The sequence below is a fragment of the Odontomachus brunneus genome, unplaced genomic scaffold (genome assembly GCF_010583005.1).
Source record: "Odontomachus brunneus isolate Ranch 3 - 2012 unplaced genomic scaffold, Obru_v1 Obru_scaffold_001, whole genome shotgun sequence".
Classification (NCBI taxonomy): domain Eukaryota; kingdom Metazoa; phylum Arthropoda; class Insecta; order Hymenoptera; family Formicidae; genus Odontomachus; species Odontomachus brunneus.
Genome location: NW_022639451.1, coordinates 6,634,414 through 6,652,588, shown reverse-complemented (window position 1 = coordinate 6,652,588; position 18,175 = coordinate 6,634,414). Strand labels below are relative to the sequence as shown.

At 40.7% G+C, this 18,175-nt stretch overlaps 1 protein-coding gene across 9 annotated transcripts in view; it reads right to left on the bottom strand.

Moving 5' to 3' along the window:
- Nucleotides 1-18,175, bottom strand: part of LOC116853897 (probable Ras GTPase-activating protein) — a 552,848-nt gene that overhangs the window by 144,040 nt on the left and 390,633 nt on the right. Inside the window, exon 1 of one of the 9 annotated variants that reach the window (XM_032835320.1) lies at nt 11,046-11,998. The exons of the other annotated variants lie outside the window; for them this stretch is intronic. The gene's annotated coding sequence lies outside the window, so the exon portion shown is untranslated. Of the gene's footprint in view, nt 1-11,045; nt 11,999-18,175 lie in introns of those variants that run through there. 9 annotated transcript variants of the gene reach the window in all.

Genomic DNA, 18,175 nt, shown 5'->3' with positions numbered 1-18,175 from the left:
AGAGGAAAGAGAGAGGAGAGAGAGAGAGAGAGAGAGAGAGAGAGAGAGAGAGAGAGAGAGTAGAAGAAGAAAAGAGCAGCAATTCTATTTTCGCGAGAAAGTTACGGGAAGATGCGCGGTGGTTCCTCACCGAATGCGTTCGCTGGAAGTGGAGCCATTGTGCTAGAAAAGTAGAAGAGCGATGTTTCTAAATCGCGCGTTGGCGCAATGGCGGAAACGTGTCATATCGGCCATGCCGTAGTTTCGACTTTGACCTTTCGACCCAATCTCCTAAGAGCAGCTCTCGGGACCGACATTTCGCGTATGCGGCGAGAAGCTCACAAGCTTTTTCAACTGCGAGCAGTACACAGTCCCTTTCAAAGCTGTCATCCACAGCGTACTGAATTAATCCCCAAGAACTACGACTGTTTACTAAAGAAAATCATCCTTTTGCGCCAATTAGCGCGTCCTATTAGTTAAAGCGCTATCAGATTGGGAAGAAGTGGATGGGAAAGGGCTTCCTTCTTGTTAGACGTTAGAAACGCCGGCAGGTGTTCGGTTACGTAAGAATCGCGCGCTACAGTTTCGCAATGACACACCGACACAATTGGAGGAAAGCAGAGTGCCGACAAAGTCGTGAGCTCACGTCGCAATTAAGAGTTTCTATCGCCAGGGAGGGAGGAAGGGACAGAGAGAGAAAGAGAGAGAGAGAAAAATGTGTAATAAAGTTCGGCCCAGGACAGCGTTTCCTCGCGCAACCCGTCCGCTGTATTTGGTTAATGAACTGCCTGCGCTACCTTTTACGTTTCGCGCAACTGAATTTATTGCGCACGTTCCTCTATTGAGTTAGACGTTTCCTCAATTCGGTAAGAAGCCGAGTCAAAAAGTCGATTCGACGTACGCGCGCGAGTCTTTGGGCTAAAAATATATCTCACGCTGTGAGAGAAGAATTATCCAAAAAAATAAAAATATCCTACGGTTATTAACAGCATATTTATTTGAATTTAAATGCTTTTATTTAAGTAGAATAATTGCTTCCATATGGAGAAAAAATATTTGGTTGGATTAACCAAAGGTCTGGTGAAAAATGAGCGAACCAGAAATTCCGATTAAAGTTATCAGAATTCTGTTCAAGTTAATAAGATTTCTGGTTGATCAGAATTCTGGTTCTTTCATATTTCACTAGACATTTTGTTAATTCAAGCAAATTTTTTTCCACGTGAATCATTCATATTTTACCTGAAATTCAGTCAATCCAACCAAATTTTTTTTTCATATATGAAAAGCTTAAAGTTTCAAGAAAATGTTATTTTTTTACTTGAAAAATATTTTGGGTATTATTAAATATTATTAGTAACGTTATTAATATTCACTGAATAAATATCTCTTATTTCTCGAATATTTCTTCTCTTGGGGTGTAAGATATTTTCGACGAATATACTAAAGAAACTTTCACAACGAACTTCAATATTCTCGTAAAGTATGTATTTTTTTAGGGTGCGAACTGAGCCTGTTGAGTCAAATTGTCAGTTCCATTTTTTCAATGTACGACACTTTATTGCAACGATCCACGGTGTGAAGTTCGCCGCCTGTAGTACAGGACGTGAAGCACATCTTGGTACTTTAGAGATTATGGGGGTCGTGAATCGGAAAGATAGCAGCGGGAAAGGTTCAACGGCCTAGCACGCAGCTCATTGTCATACTTAAAATCTCGGCTGTACGAACTCGATCACGTAGCGCGCAACATATCACGTGACTGTCATGTAAAAGAAAAATGCAAGAAACAGTCCTACGGTATTTTATCTTGCACGGACATGCTATTAAATGGCAACTTCGACCGTGCTGAACGAGTCACGTTATTGATCTCATATGGCATCTCGCAAAAAAAAGAAAACGGGAGCTCCTTCAGCACATTCTTCCTAACCGAGCGTGATAAAAATAATCGCGCAAAATCGTCAGAAGCGCAAAAAAAAACACCGGCAAGCGGAGCGTGCATCGGTTATTTTAAGGAGATCAATTTTGTCTTCTCCCTTTGTGCACAGAGAAAACGAGCGCGCGACGATTAATTTTTAAAATTAAACAGCATTTTTTCGATTGTGCGATTATTTTCAGCGGTGGTGACTATTAAAATTAGACAGTCGCGTCAGCGCGATTTCTAAGTAATGCATTTCATCTCTACGCCGCGATCTTACGCTCGTAAATAATAAACATCTCTGCTGTGCTGCTTGTGTTAAGTGCGTTTATGGCCTGCAATTAAACGTGAAAGAGCGCAAGTCGCGTGGGCACCCCGTCCCGCAACTAAACACTCGAACATCCGGAAAACTTCTCGTTGTTATTGCGGAAGTTAATTCCGCGTGTCACGGAGGATGATAAACAACGTTATACGTCTGTACGTAAGTTCCTAACAAACTTCCGCCGTTCCCACCGTTTATTTGCTCCGATCTCCCTGTTCGGCGACATCGCTACATCATTTTCCGCGAACTTTGTCAGACGTCCGCGGTCATTTATCACTTGACGCGAGTCCCCGATACTCGAGTTCTCCTGATAGGCGGAATTGAATCTTTGCGACGCGCCGAATTTTCGCAAACAATAACGACACGAATAATTGAGTCGCGGATCGATGGATATTTTTACACTAAACACACGAAAGGGGAAGACTTCAAAGTCCAAATAAACGCTACAATTTTCCGCAAATAATCGGAATAATCACATTTCCGTATCGTCGTGTACGCTGCGAGTAGAAAATTATTACATCACATGGAAACACGTGATCCGAGAACAAATATTCTCTCCCTTCGTGCACTTCTTCATGCAAAGTATACTTCAAATATTTAATCGAATTTTCGTTTCGATATCCTCGATTGAAACGCTTAATTTACGAGGATTCCGAATGTATTCTGAGTAAATTCGACACTTATGACGCGCGCGCGATCTTGACAAATTTGCCGATATATATAATCTTAACTTGAAACGAGTAACATTTACTTGAGCGCAGTGTGTATTTTTCTGTGCGCACAGACGCACTCGAGACAAATGAGATAACGGAGTGTCTGACGACGTGTTTACGGAAAGTGACATATCGACAATGTCTCGCGTAAGTCGAAGAATTGCGCGTGAAGTGTAAGAAAAAAAAAAAAACGTACAGAGATTAGAGACGCTACCGAATGTAGGTCGGACTCGTCATGGTCCTCGAACAAAGTTTATCGCGTTGAGGCGCAGACAGGTCGGCGAAGGAAAACTCATGAAAATTCATGAACGTAAACGTGAGTAATCTAATCTTCTAATTGTCTCATCGTGTCGGAGCGGCTTAAAGCGGCCGCTGTCGTCATCGTCCCTTTTGTCCTCTTTTGTCAAAGGGACGCGCAACTTCGTTATTTGACCCGCGCGCGACGATAAATCGATGCGGCTGCTCGCGCGAAACTAAATTACAAGTTTCCCGCGATTGCTCATTCATTCACGCTTATTAATCTTCTTGTGGGCAATTACGGGCGCGCTGCCACTTAATTGAAATCACTCCGTTTGGCGCGCATTAGTCTTTCGCAATACTAATAAAATTAAATAAAGTATGTACAAATGGGTGCACAAAGAGAGAGAGAGAGAGAGAGAGAGGGGAGGAGGGAGGAAGAAGGGAGAGAGGGGAAGAGAGAGAGAGATGCCTTCGTTGATAATAAAAAGAAAGCTCCCCATTTTGCAGCCCTAACACACTTTATATATTTTTCTTCGCTCCGCGAGTCTCGCGGCGCGTTTCTAATTAATTGGTGACTTAATTCGCGTGCGGGCAAGATAGATATGCGACTAGCGTGCTAGATATCGTATCTCGCGCCTTCTACTTTTTATTCCGCACGAAAGCTCGCGACGGACACGATACGGCCGCGACACACGAACAAAGCGACGCGAGAGTGAGAGACGCGGTTCGATCCTTCGCGGAACGTTCGTCGCAAAAACCGCGGCACGACAAATTCAACGAATCCGTTAGGTCGACCCGTTTCCACGACATGCACCGAGTACGACGCACAGTAGGTGGATGGATACACCGCGTGTGTGCTGTAGCGCGCCTTGGGAGCAGCCCGGAAAAATGGTGTCGAGCCAGCGGGTTCCTATGACGATGCTTTTGTGTCATCGAGCGCAAAAATACAGCGCGGAAGCGGAACGTTGAAGCGAGAAGAGAGCGGGAAGAGGGAGGGAGGGGGAGAGGGAAACTTACGGGTGACGCTTCAAGAACTCGGGGCTCGCCCGAGAACTTCGTTGCACTCCACCTCCGCGTGCACCACGGCGTCTACGAAGCTTTTTTCCTTTTCTCTCCTCTTCTCTCCTCGAAGAGGGAGTCCCTTCCCGCGCATCTATTTCCATTCATTTCCACCTTGTCGACACGCCGGCGCTCGATCCGCCGTCGCGAGAGAAGAGCGGAAAATCGAGGAACAATGGCGAGCCGCCGTGAGAGTTAACGATCGAATTGGGTCATCTCTCCCTGTACGACTTGCTGAAGAGATCCTCGCGCGAAAATCTCGCGCCGGATGAGAGAAGAGAAACCGCGGAGCACACGAGAATCGCGATCGAATAATAGGCGCGCGCGCGCTCTCGAAAAAGCCGTTGGCTGCTGAAACGATGTTGGAGAGGCCAAAAAAGCGATTTATTTCTGCCCGCGAACGTAATGGCGCCGCAAATGAGCCTACGAGAAGGCCGCCTGCGAACACGTTTTCATTCGGGAATGGCTCGCACCGTTTGTGATGATTAGGAGATCGTTTCATCTAATACATATTACATTGCGAAAAACATCATTTACTTCGTTTAAACACTCAAACATTTTTTCCTAAAATTTTTTTGCTTTGTCTCAAATAAAGGGTTTATATGATATTTTACCTCTAGTTATATTTTTTCGCGTCGTAAAATTATTCCATAAAATTGTTCATTTTGCGTGATCTTTCAATTATTTAGGGTGATATATTTTTCGACACAACATAGCTGTAGGCAACAATTTTTTTTATTTTATTTCATTTCAACATTATCATGTACACGGAGAAAATATGATAGTAAAAATTTATGCTAAAATTATGTTTCTTTACAATGACTTTTTTATAAAACCGAATTATGTTTGAAATTGTAATATAAATTATTATAGAAGTAATGAATTTAACGATCCACTTTATACGATATAAAAATTATTCGATAGCAATAATGTTATAGTAAAAAATTATGCGTGCGTAATATTTTTTGACAAGTATATAGTGATCTCATAATTCTGAGTTGTGTTCAGGTTTATAGAAATTTCGTTGCAATATTTTTTCCGTGTATGATGAAATCACACGTTTCACGCTCGTTTGCGCTCAACTATGCAATTTCAGTTATCGGCATAATTAGTTTCGACGTCATAATGAAATGTAATGTGACGTTTAATAAGCTAATTTAATGATCGGGCGAATAGACGAGTGAATTTAATTGCGTTAAATCAACCTTGTTGCGAGAGTTGTATTAGCGTGTCCTAGTTATAGAATTGCACGGCGTTAAATAAAAGCGCAAGGTGACAATCTGCAAAAATATCCACGGGCGACACATTTCTACTCCAATTAGCAACGTGAGGGTTCACGTTACAATGGCCCTACGATTGGCGGCGAAGAGAGAGGGAAAGAGGGAGAAAGGGAAAAAAGGAGAGGTAGGAAGGGAGAGAGAAAGAGAGAGAGAGAGAGAGAATTTTCTCGGAGAAAGCACTACATAGATTACAGAGTTCTATCCTATCGACTCATCTCACCTGCGAATATTTTTAAACCAGCCAGAATCTTGCTAGGTTCAGCAAGAAAAAAGATTAATAAAAATAAATAACAGCTCACGCACACAAACACACACACACCATGTTACGCTTGGTGAGATGAGGTTAGCGCACTCGTCAAAACCAATCTGATCCTCTGGTATACCATGAAAGCGGTATCTATTTCGTCGACACGGCCGGAAGGATCCCCCTTTTGTCGTGTGTTATCCACACACCGGAAGTTGCGACGCGGCTACCTGCGCCCGCAAAGGCACTTCCTGTGTCGCGTGATATTCCGTCGTTTCCCCCGTCGCGTTCCCCGGCTGGCCACCTTTCATCTTTCTTACTCCGCTCTTCGTATGGAATTTTTAACCCGAGCGCGTGAGAAAATGTACCGCCATAATGAACTTGCATATTTCACATCGTTGCCGTCATCGTCGTCGCCATCTATCCTGAATCATATTTTCCTTTCTTCTTCTTTCCGCGGTCTCGAAAAAATTAGACGCGTTTCCCGCTCGCGCGCGCTTATTAAGTTCCGTCGTGTTATTCACTTCGCCATGGTGATGTACGTGTCGCGCGGAGCGAAATCGCCTACGTTATCAAAACGGACATGTGGGAAGTGAAAAGAGAATGAAAAAAATAAATGAATATTTCCTTTCTTTTCCATCGACGTATCGGCTTCGAGGGTGGCGCTTGAAATAAACCATCAGCGTTCGTTCTCCAGTGAATCCCGGCGAGTAAGACGACGATTCGATCCGACTCTCGCGCGGTTATTCTGTGCACGTCGAGAGGCAAGGAAAAAAGAATGCGGAAAAAATGCAGACGTCAAAGGACCCACGGTGGCCCCTTTGTCGGACTTTGTTGCATGCAACTCTATCGGCGCGCTCTATCTTTTATATTAAAAGTACTTTGGATGGCGCGAGCGACGAGAATAGTGCGGAACAACCGCGATCGATCGATCCACCACGCTACGCCTCGACCAGGTTACCAGGCTCGTCTTTTCCGTGTAGAAAAATTTAAAAAAAGAAGAAAAAAAATAATCCACGTCGAAAGAGATAGGGAGGGAGAGGGAGAGAACAGGTCGTTCTAGCTAGGAAACGGAGTCGAGGAATCCGAGTCGAAATTTTTTTTATTCTATTTTCGACCTCAATATTCCATTTAACGTCTGCTCTGATACTCTGAAGTGTATATACTTCGACTCTTCTTTAGATTCTATTTAACTTACTAACTTTAAGAAGTCTTATTTGAAACCTACAAGTGATATTTTGTGCATATTTTGCTATTTAAAGGTGCTAAGTAGGACTTTAGTTCTTACACTGAGAAAAAAGCGATTGGATTGACAAAATCGACGGTCATCGGCTATGAAAGAAATATTGGATCTATTCAACAAAATACATGTTAATGCAACAATAAGTTACGTTGAAATCACTATATCAATGCAACTTATTGTTGCATTAACAAGTATTTTGTTGAATAAATCTAATAATTCTTTGATGGCCGATGATCGCCGATTTTGTCAATCCAACCGCTTTCTTTTCTCAGTGTACTAAAAATATGTATTGAACATACACCGATCCTTCAGAATATACAGACGTTAGAAAGTTTAAGGGTTAAAAGCAGAGTTTGAATTTCGACTTGGGAGAAGGCTCGCTTTCCAGATGCGTACATCTGCTAAAGAAACGCTCGGATACGCCGTGACTAGATAAGAGTTACGAAGGGGTTTTCTTCTAACAGTTATTTTGCGGTTATGGAAGTATATAACTGTCGACATTCTCCTACGGCGCGAGAGGAGCACGCTGCAAAGTAAATTGGGGGGGAAAAGCAAACGTGAATATGTAATTGTAGCGCTCGCGAAACGCGATAAGAGTGAGTTTCGTTGGAAAAACTCTCGCGGAAAAATCGATTTATTCAAATAATCCTGCCGGAGTTACGGCGACGCGAGCCGAAAATTTTTTCAGCTTTGATTCCGCGTTCAGTTATTTTTCTACTTTTTGGAATTCGAGCTCGTTTATGTAATCCAGACTCTGTTGTACATTCAACTTGATACTCTCGGATTTTGCAAAGCGTCCCAATTGCGTTTTTGCATTTGAAAACTGCGTTGTCGATATTCCGGGAAGGTTGATCAAATTGTGCAAGGATTTCTCTCCAAGCGAGACGTTTTCCCCGAGATCGAACCGGGAGTTTTTTACGAGCTCGTCAGATATACGCGCGCTTTTATACGCGAATAACGATGGGACATAATACATGTATAATACATGTATAACGGGATAAACGGTGAACAATCTATTCTCAATAGACAAAAGCGTGTAGCAGTAAAGTTACATTCGCCTCCCCCTTCCCTTCGAGGAAATTCTTGGCCGCTTATTGGATCATTTGTTCCGCTGCACCAGTAAATTCGACTCTAACTCAATTTCAATGAGTCTACTAATTGTCGGTGACTCGATTAGGCGACAATGGAGTTCCGTTTGCGGCCGCAAAGTTTTGGAGGCGGGTCCCGCGTGTATAGAACGCGCAACTCCTCTCCAGAGCGAAAGGGCGCGGGAAAACTTCGCGATATTCCATTAAACTACAACGTTTGCGAAGAAAATCTCTTTAGGGACATTAACGGGATTTCTCTAAATACGTAAAGTAGCTGGAAAGTACACGGAGAGAATGTACATTATACTTTCTCTTCATGTAAATTCTTGTCAATTGAAACTATATTTTTACACTCGGGAACAAAATATCTAAAATGAGAAAATATTTATTCGGTAAGCAACGCACGCGCGATTTTAGGAAAGTATATTTTTTCACAAAAAAGAAATATTTCCTCGATGTAAAAATACGTATTATATATTAATGCAAGTAAATATGTTATTAGTACATACAAATAACATATTTACTTGCATTAATATATAATACGTATTTTTACATCGAGGAAATATTTCTTTTTTGTAAAAAAAATATACTTTCCTAAAATCGCGCGTGCGTTGCTTTTTATGAAAATAACTGTTTATTCCATTTAAATAAAATGGATTTAGATTTAAGTAAATATTTAAGTAAATATTTAAGTAAATATGTTCTCAGCCGAATAAATACTTATTATTTTTCAGATATTTTTTCTCTCAGTGTAGTGGTGCAGAAAGAGATTGTCGGTAAAGTCTGTTTCGCTAAAAGCACAGCAAATTTTTTAAATAACACATTTCAGTTCCTACGACATGTACGTGAAAGGATAGGAAATTACTGTAGAATGTCGATATATTCCTCTCAGTTACAAAATTCTATAGTAATCTTCGCTGCAAAATTTTCACCGTGTACGAGCGCTCGCAACTCCGGTGCATCCGCCATTTTTGCCATCGCGCTTCCGCGCGACATTAATTCGCAACATCGCGAGATAACGTCTCGGAATTGTAACGTGAAATCACCAGGTAAATTCTACGTATTACGAAGTCGGCGAATTTACGAACCGGCCGGTTACGCGGAGAACGCGGTATTCATAAGCTGCTTAAATGCGAGCGCTCTCGCGAAACAGGAGAGCTTTAAAGCTCCCCCGAATGTTCTTTTCCCGTGTTTTCGCACGAGAGAGCGCTACCACCGTTCCGCGCGCGTCCCCGCGGCGTCACTTCGCCGTGTAAATTCGTCGCGAGTGAAATCCCCGCTCGAAAAGCCGCAAAAACGAGGCCGCCGAGTTGCCGACACGCTGACGCCGAGGCTGCGAGGAGCTCTAGTAGATCGCGTTGCAGCGAGTTCCTTTTGTCCTTTTCTCGCGTAATTCATTCGCTAACGCCAACTCTCGCCCATAATTCTGGCTGGTACGCGAGCCTCACGATAACGCGAGAGCGAGTCTTAATCGGAATAAGTGGATCATGGGTCCCGTGGATAGAGTTATTAACAATTAAACGTGTCGCCGCTGTGTCGTCGTTAACACGCACGTCGTCTCTCCACTCGACACTCTGCTATGTCGCATTATTCAAATTCTAATTACAACCTAAGGTGTACTTTGCAACGTAACCGTGTCCGTCGGGATTACCTAATGACGAATCAACGCCATAAGAATAATTGGCCATGGTTATGCAAGAGTGATCCAATCTACAAAATTGTGACCTTTTAGTTTTTGCCTCCAGCGAGTAATTCATACGTCTTTTCTACATAAAATAAAAAAATTTAGACCTCATGAGCGCCTAAAGTTAATTAAAAAAATAATTTTTATCTTCTACTAGTTTTGTGCCATTTTTACTAGTTGCATATTTTTTACTTATATTTTAAGGGTTAAACTTGTCAATACGAGGTTGAAGATCCTTAAAGAGAAGAAAATTTATTATGCGTAACTTTTGAGACAATTTTGCGAAAAATCTCAGTGCTATCTATATTTTTTTACGAATCATGTTGAAACTTTCAAATGATTTTTTTCATGTTCATAAATGATTTTACTAATCATCAAAAAATTTTCTCATTTTCATTTTTCGCGAAATATACTTTAAGTGGGTTATATTTAGTTCTTGCATAACTACGGCCTATCAAATACTGAAAACGAGTTTCTCGAAGATGTTTCCCGCAATGCGGAGAAGGTCGCGCGTGTTTGATCCAATTTCCCGCATTTTTATCGATATTTTATATGAACAGTTACCGATATTCAGAAAATTTCAATATTAATTGATACTTAGAAACGATTGATAAAAATGGGGTTTTAATTTCATGAACAAAAAGAATCTTTGCACGACGATATCAGTGAGGTAAAAGTATCAATAATCGGACACGTATCTAATCTTAAACATTCTTATTGTTTTAATTTTTAAACACGGATATTTAAACTTCCAACATAAAATATACATATTTATGTTGAAAATTCGTATTCGTATATAAAGACCAAAACAAAATGTCCAGGATTAGGTAGGGTAAAACACTTAATTGACATCCCTTTAGTCACTCGTGTGCTGACACTCCAAAAAAAGACTTGATTTTTCTTGTGACCAGCATTGCTGTTAAAATTCTTGTCTGCACTTTATCACTTAAAAGGAGCTTCATAACTAAAACTATGAACAACCCTACCAACTACGCAAGAAAAAGCAGGTTTTTTAAAGTGTCAACGTTTGAAGAAAATCGATAATTGGTTATTTTTTAACCTACGTGCCCGGGAATTGGTGCTTTTACCTTAATATCGAGCATTTTCTCGCAACGTGATTTTTCAAAATTTGTATACATACCGCGAAAAATACTCTCCATCTTCGAGCGTGATAAAGCAAATAATTATCTGACGACATTTCCTCATCAGACATGCTTCATGGAGAGAGACGCGCGACTCGGAGAACGTTCGCCGTCGATTACGAAACTTTCTCGGACTCACCTCCATCTGATGCAAACTTGAGCCGTCAAAGTTCGCGTTCAAGGATCCTTTAATTCACCAGCGGTTTGCGTTGTCAGGACACTTGTTTTCTTATATCTCACAGACTGGCCGACATACACGTGGTCATAACAGCACAACGAGGCCCGAGGATCCCCCCTTCGCGTGCACGAGACTTGCTGAATGGCGCATGCCACGAGAGATCGTGTACGCGGAGTTAGTTTTAATGTGTAGCCCGAAGGACGTCGCTCCTACATTGACAAAAGAGCTCGCTTTCACGGTCGCCGAACTGAAATTGACGTCAATGCGGACGGGCGAATTAAAGACGGCCGGGATGTACTTTGGGCACGTCCGTTTGGAGAGAAATAAAATGAATACGTCATATCATTCGCCTTCTGAATATAAACGCTGCTCTACAATGAAAGAATTAAGAACGAAGATTGCTTGAAATGAAGTTATATTATTAATTCCTTTTCCATTGAAGGCGCGGCTGCTGAGCTTCCGAAAAAAGGAAGTAGCGAAAGGAGCTTATAACTCAAATGGACGATTGCAAAATGAAGACGTATTTGAAACCGCGTGCTTTTTAGATCTCCACCTTTCAAAATTGAAAAAATTAAATATGTAAACCACTAGGAACGAACAAATGTTATTAATTCTCTTTTAATCAAGCTACTGCTAAGTTCCTCAAGAAGAAGCAGCACGAACTATTGGAAGAATATATGAGTAGGTAAAGAAAGGTAATCGCGGGACGTGATGATTTGGTAGAAAACTTTCGTTTTACAGACTGATAAACACCCATGCCCCGAGATGGAAAAATTAAAAATGAAAACCGTTAGATGCGATCGAATGTGTGCATTATTAATTCCTTTTTGCCGAGAGGTTGTTGAGCTTTTCGGACCTCTCTCAAGCTAGCAGGACCAAATGAGCAGAATCGAATGGGACCTACCGCATTTTTTAGTACTCATTTTGTACTATTTTGTATCACAAAAAAAATTGTACCAGATGCCGTTTTAAAAAAAATCATGGCGCTGCTAACTTGATATCAAGCTAGCAAAACCAAAAAAAATAAAAAAATAAATAAATCATGGTATACACAATTAGTACTGAATTTTTACTAATTTGTACCATTCAAAATAAATCGAAAATTTTATATTTTTTCCTTTAAACAACCCTTATCTAAACCTATTATAAAGATAGCAGGATCACGATTTTTTCACTTTTTCTTGATAGTACAAATTAGTACAAATTCAAAAACGATAAAATCTATCATTTCTTGTCGCTTTTTACCAGTTTTTATTTTGTTCTCTTTATATTAAGTTAGCAGGACAATATTTTTTTAAATAGTACGGGGTACAAAATTATTTTTATGATACAAAATAGTACACAATGAGTAATAAAAAACGCAATAAATATAATTTGATTCTATCGGTTTAATTCTTAATAATCGAAAGAAAGAAATTTTATTTTTGAGGTTGATTAAATGTGAGGTTGTTTTAAGGGGTAAACAGAAATATTTACATACTTTTCTCGGTGGTACAAATTAGTACAAATTCAGAAACGATAAAACCTATTGCAATTTGCCGTTTTTCAATGATATTTACTCTGTTAGCTTAAAATTAAGTCAGCAGGACCACAATTTTTTATAAATAAAACAAGGTACAAAATCATTTTTAATGGTACAAAATACTACACAATAAGTACTGAAAAATGCAATAAATTTGATTTGATTTTACTGATTTAATTCTTAATAATCGAAGCAGAAAGTTTTATTCTTGAAGCTAGTCAAAGTTGAGGTTATTTTAAAAGGTCGGCAAAAATATTTTTGATACGTTTTTGGTGGTACAAATTGGTACAAATTCTGAAACAACAAAATCTACTATTTGTTTTGTTTTTTTAACAATTTATATTTTGCTGACTATATTAAGTCAGTAGGACCACGATTTCTCTTAAAGGATATGGAATATAAAATGGTTTTTAATGATATAAAATTACGTTAATCGCGTAGTATTTTGTATTATCAAAAATGATTTTGTACTTCGTTTTATTTAAAAAAATATTGTGGTCCTGCTGACTTAGTATAAAGAGAACAAAATGAAAACTGGTAAAAATCGACAGAAAACGATAGATTTTATTGTTTCTGAATTTGTACTAATTTATACCACCAAAAAAAGTATCAAAATATTTCTGCTTACCTCATAAAACTACTCCAAACTTGATCAGCCTCAAAAATTAAATTTCTCTCTTTCGATTATTAAGAATTATATTAGTAAAATTGAATTACATTTATTACGTTTTTCAGTACTCATCGTGTAGTATTTTGCATCGTCAAAAATAATTTTGTACCTCGTTTTATTTAAAAAAATTGTGGTCCTGCTGACTTAATTTTAAGCTAACAGAGTAAATATCATTGAAAAATGGCAAATTGCAATAGGTTTTATCGTTTCTGAATTTGTACTAATTTGTATCACCGAGAAAAGTATGCAAATATTTCTGTTTACCCCTTAAAACAACCTCACATTTAACCAACCTCAAAAATAAAATTTCTCTATCGATTATTAAGAATTAAATCAATAGAATCAAATTATATTTATTGCGTTTTTATTACTCATTGTGTACTATTTTGTACCATAAAAAATAATTTTGTACCCCGTAATATTTAAAATAATATTGTGGTCCTGCTAACTTAATATAAAGAGAACAAAATAAAAACTGGTAAAAAAAAAACGACAAGAAATGATAGATTTTATCATTTTTGAATTTGTACTAATTTGTACCATCAAGAAAAAGTGAAAAAATCGTGATCCTACTATCTTTATATTAGGCTTAGATAAGGGAGGGATTGTTTAAAAGGGAAAATATAAAATTTTCGATTTATTTCGAATGGTACAAATTAGTACAAATTCAGTACTAATTGTGTGTACCATGGTTTACTTTTTTTTTATTTTTATTTTGGTCCTGCTAGCTTGATATCAAGTTAACAGCGCCACGATTTTTTTTAAAACGGCACGTGGTACAAATCCTTTTTGTGGTACAAAATAGTACAAAATGAGTACTAAAAAATGCGGTAGGTCCCATTCGATTCTGCTCATTTGGTCCTGCTAGCTTGAGAGAGGTGCTTTCCGGGAGGAAACGGAAAGGGAATAATGGAGTAGACAATCGCCAGTCCAGTCGTAAACTTTCGCCTTATAAATTCGTCCTTTTCATCTTCTTGGTTCCTCCGGCGCGCCACGTGATTTTCTCACGCACGCGATTGTCGGAAGGTCTCTCTCGCTCGATTAATAGACGATGCTCGGCAATGAAGACAAAGCGACGACCGCGTCCGGTTTTGCTCGGCGTTATCTGTCACCACATAAGCGCTCTACGAAAATAGGAAATCATTCCGGCGCGACTTATCGCGTCCGCTCTTCGATGCTACCAAACTTCAGCTCGAACATTTCGCTATCTCCAGGCGTAATCATTATCGAGAGCGGTCTCTCGAGGCCCTCGCCGATAAGGTTCGCCGAACGAGTCGCCAGCACGAGCGAGACGCGGACATGTCCGCGTCGTTTAAAGTCCTCCGCACCTGCTTAAGCGTGACTCGAATTTCTGTCGCCGACAGATTCGCACCTGCCGCTCTGGGCGCTCCTGGTGTCTTACGCCAACAGCCCCAGCGACGTGTCGCTAACGAAATCGCGCGGGAACCAATCGAGGTAAGAGGAAAAAAAAACGCGATGAAGCTTCATTGCCACGCGCGAGACAATTGCGTCTTTAGCGCGAGATAGCATATAAGTCCGTAATACACACGGCCCATAGATTATGACGAATTTTTTATTAGTCTATAAAAACACTAGAACAAAGTATTGTCGCGATGTTGACTCATGGGCCGCTTTACGTTACGAGAAGGGAGAGCTAGATAGACAGAGTACGTAAATTTGGTGACAACTTTGCTAGTCGACTTGGATAAAACTTGCATCTCTTATGAGTAATTTATATAGAGATGCATATATTATAAAAAATAAGGAAGTATGAAGGAAATATGAAGGAAATAAAAAAGAAAATTATCAAAATTGGCTGTCATGTGTATTGTAACTATCTGAGTATATTCTTTGTGAATAGAAGCGTAACTTTATTTCCTTTGTGAAAGCGTATATCTTTATTAAATCAATGTAACAAAAAGATCACATTATTGATGTAAATCTAATTATTAATTCGATAAAATACAGTCGTTTCACAAATGTGATTTGAAAAATTTTACAGTTTCCGTCATCGAACGTCTCGCGTTGTGGCAATCTTTCACGACCACTTTACTTTCATGTCTACCTGGGGAGAAGGCAATGCGACGCATAGAGAAACACGTTACATTTCGCGACGTCTGTCGTTTCGAGACTACCAATAAGGATGTCTGTCGACGAAATCTACTCCGGCGTAGATAAGAGCCGTGAGCCGGAGCTCAATGGAAATGACGTTTTGTCGAATCGGCTGCGATGAAGAATATGACGGGACGTAACGGTCGAGATAATACCGTCGATAGAGCGTAATAATGGAAAAAATAAAAGAAGAAAGCCGGCCGAGAGAGTGAATGAATGAGCGAGTGAGTGAGTGAGTGCGAGAGTGAAAGAAAGAGAGAGTCCGGCACGGTTTAATAAGATAATTCGACGGGCAACGTTACAACGAGAATTCAATCTCTCGCGGCTGAGCGACGTTAACTTCGCGTTAACGGATGCACGCACACGTGCGGGCGCACGTGTGTGTGTGTGTGTGTGTGTGTGCGTTCCTTCGTTTCCGGTGGGAACGCGTGTATCGTTTTAAAACGCTTGTTTAATTGTCGAGCGGGGCAACAATTGACCCGCGAGTCACGCCGCGACAACGCGCCATTTCGCACAGAACTCTAAAAGTAAAACGAAAAAAAATATTGTTGCACTCGCCGCGCTACTGGGGACACGCCAGCGAAATAATGAACTCGTATCATCCGGTAACGCGCGCGACTCGCACTCCCGCAACAGCGAGACTGCAATGCCACGATCGTTTAATTGCCTTTTATCGTACGCCGATGCGAATTGAATAAACGCGCCGTACGGTTTTTAAACGACCAACAATGCGGCGGCGCGCCCAACACGACAAAACAAATCGTCGTATTAAAAAGTCATATCGCGAAACGGCGGCCGACGGCAAAAACGCCGGCGGTAATAGCGGCGATAATTCGGGCAGCGCGAGATGCAAATTTCAACGATTATTATCGATAACGATCGTGTCCGCGCTGTTTGCATTCGATAGAAATTCACTTGCCTCAGGTTCTCACTGCTAATATTAAGTTCCATTCGCTCAATATTACACCACTGGATCGGAGATCTCGGGGTGTTCACAAGCTTGACGATGACTCTCTTCTAACGGCGCGACACGAAGAAGCTCCCGTGCCTTGGATTGACGCGTTACATCTTGAGTGAGTTAATGTCAAGCATGCGTGAATCGCGTGTCAAGTGATCATCCATGACACGTGAAAACACGAAGCACGTTCGCGCGCGACATTGAGTCGTGTTTCTCAAATTTCTTTCGGGAACTTCGCGGACAACAGGCCGGTGTTGGATAATGGAGAAAGGTGTGGGAGTGTGCGCTTCGCGTACGCAGGACTGTCTCGACAGCATCGTCGAATGCGCATTGTCAGGGTCGCTTAGGTGTGGTCAGTCATTGTTATGTCTTCCACGGTAATGCGTGTGTGCCGCGGTTGTAAAGCGAGTATACCTTAATATCTGTAATTCATGTCGTGTTGCAGCCGTACGTAATAGTAATATCGCGGCAAGTTATTTTCGTTCCCTTATATTTCACTTCTCTCATTTCCGTTACCTTTCCCTGTCTCTCTCTCTCTCTCTCTCTCTCTCTCTCTCTCTCTCTCTCTCTCTCCCTTCTTCTCTCTCGAAATTATCGTAGGTGCAAGCCTACAGAGATAATCACTAATCATCAGCCGTAACATTATACGGGGACAGACATGGGAGCCATGCGCGGGAGTACATAAACAAATATAGTCTGTGCATATGCAAATATGCAACTGTACAATGCAGTGATGATCATTCGCGTATGATGTAATAGGTGATCAGGCTAATTTTAATGCGCCAATGAAACTGATTAATGATTGATTAGCGATGGACGTTCACGATACCAACAACATAATGTAATGAATGCCTCGCAGTCATGTACACGATCGATTTACGTATCATGTACATTGTCCGTACAGCGCGCACAATTCGAACAATTCACGCATCCTTCGATCATGTTTTTCCATCTGATCCTTCGGATTATCCAGATAGACTTTCACGATTCTCACGACATGAGACAATCGATGATAGGAACTCTCCAACTTTTTTTAATTCCATTTATAAAGCGAATATAATATTATTTAATATAGTTAAATTTACATCTCTCACAATAATGCAAATTTTTTATTATACTGATGCAGCTACAAATTTATTGAAAATTGTATTCAGATTTTCGCGTTACATTTTATACGACATCGTTTTGTAAGCAAATTTTGATTGTCCCTTTCGTGTTTGTTCGTTCTGTGTGATAAGTATCAGTGCCATGAGAACCACTCGCAACCTTTACGAATCGGCTAATAAAGTTGCTGACAAATTCACGTACACCTGTTTATTCGAGTGGACATCCTCGCGATTGAACTTCAGACACAAATTTCAAACGCGGGGAAAAGTCTGTAATATGAGGTCTGTAAGTGAATATAATACGGGTACATATAATTAAGGGGATCCGATAATTCTTGCCCCGACATTATGTCGTCGTGGTGCGGACGAGTGGCGAAGGGGTTGACATTCTGATCGGATGACCAAATACGGGAAGGGACGAAGTAGAAGTCGCGCGATAGGCAGTAACAGGTTTTCATACGCCGACACAAGACGAAGCCGGACACAAAAGATGGCCGTTCCGATCGAACGGCCAGTAGAAGGATCGGCTACGGAGAACAAAAAAGTCGAGAGGCTCGATTCGCGGCGACTCTATACGCGCCGCGAAGATTCCGCGAAGCTCAATTGCTACCTAGCTATCGACAATACGCATCGATCCTTCAATCCCCTTTCTCTCTCTTTCTCCATCTCTCTCTCTCTCTCTCTCTCTCTCTCTCTCTCTCTCTCTCTCTCTCTCTCTCTCTC